Raw genomic sequence first — 1,708 nt, 5'->3', positions numbered from 1 at the left:
TTTTGACATGCTCCATCACAGTGGGATTTTGTTGTTGTTTCATTTCTAACACTTCTTTTTTTAAAAAAAGAGTAAAATTAATATTTTATTGTCACTTATAATCAGATGGAAGTTGAGTATATAGTCTTCATATTTGATCTTCCCTTTTTGTAAATAAACAAACTTATAAATTTTAAATAGCCAATGGCTGGTTGTGTTTTCAGAGAACATAATTAGGTTAATTCATTAATGGTAGCTTCAAGTTTCCCCTTATTAGTTCCAGAAAATTCACCCACCTTTTGTCCCTTTTTAAAAAAACTGGAAAGATGGGGCGCCTGGGTGGCTCAGTCAGTTAAGCACCTGACTCTTGATTTTGGCTCAGGTCCTGATCTCAGGGTTATGAAATTGAGCCCTGTGATAGGCTCTGTGCAGGGCATAGAGCCTGCTTAAGGTACTCTCTTTCCCTCTGCCTCTCCCTCCACCTTTAAAAACAAAACAAAAAAGAGGATGTGGAGAAAGGGGAGCCCTCTTACACAGTTGGTGGGAATGCAAGTTGGTACAGCCACTTTGGAAAGCAGTGTGGAGGTTCCTCAATTAAAAATAGAGCTACCCTATGACACCCACCAATTGCACTACTGGGTATTTACCCCAAAGATAGAGACGTAGTGAAGAGAAGGGCCATATGCACCCCAATGTTCATAGCAGCATTGTCCACAATAGCGAAATTGTGGGAGGAGCCGAAATGCCCATCAACAGACGAATGGATAAAGAAGATGTGGTCCGTATATACAAATGAATATTACTCAGCCACCAGAAAGGATGATTACCCAATCTTTGCATCAACATGGATGGAACTGGAGGAGATTATGCTAAGTGAAATAAGTCAAGCAGAGAAAGACAATTATCATACGGTTTCACTTATATGTGGAACATAAGGAATAGCATGGAGGACATAAGGAGAAGGAAGGGAAAAATGAAGGGGGGGAATCAGAGGGAGAGATGAACCATGAGAGACTATGGACTCATGGAAACAAACTGAGGGTTTTAGAGGGGAGGGGGGTGGGGGATGGGTTAGCCTGGTGATGGGTATTAAGGAGGGCACATATTGCATGGAGCACTGGGTGTTATACACAAGTAATGAATCATGGAACACTACATCAAAAACTAAGGATGTACTGTATGGTGACTAACATATCATAATAAAAAAATACTGGCAAATAAAATTAAACAGTACATTAAAAGAAAACAAAAACAAAAAACAAAAAAACTCAGAAAAACTGGAAGGTTGGCATGCATTTGACTTTACATTCTGAAGCGACATCCTGACAGTCATCCACATCTACTTCAAGGGATACCACGTTGGAATACTTCTCAGAGAGGGGATGAAAGAAAGGCTTGGTCATTTTGCAAGGCCCACACCATGTGGCTGAGAAGTCAACTACAACTGGTTTATCTCCTGCACTGTTCAAGGCTTCCTGAAAAGAATACTTGCTCTTTATCTGCTTCACCATTTTGGCAGTTTGAGTTTGACAAATGATGGTAGGGATTGATGAGAGTGGATCCAAAAATGCCAGACAGAGCTTGCAAAACATTCAGCCTGTCTTCCCTTTATGGCAACTAGCATTTATTTTTTTAAAATTATGTATCTAATTTTTTAATTTGAATATATTTGACACACAAACTGATGGTTGCCAGAGGAAAGGGGGCCTAAGGGATGGACAAAATGGGT

At 39.9% G+C, this 1,708-nt stretch overlaps 1 pseudogene; it reads right to left on the bottom strand.

The window, feature by feature from the left end:
• Window positions 1-212: 212 nt before the first annotated feature.
• LOC123787680 (thioredoxin pseudogene) lies at window positions 213-1,490 on the bottom strand (annotated as a pseudogene).
• Between the last annotated feature and the right edge of the window lie 218 nt (window positions 1,491-1,708).

Source organism: Ursus americanus, chromosome X (genome assembly GCF_024610735.1).
Source record: "Ursus americanus isolate L20-20 chromosome X, mUrsAme1.1.p, whole genome shotgun sequence".
Taxonomy (NCBI): Eukaryota; Metazoa; Chordata; class Mammalia; order Carnivora; family Ursidae; genus Ursus; species Ursus americanus.
Note: the sequence above shows the minus strand (reverse complement) of the source record. Positions and strands in the feature narration are given on the sequence as shown.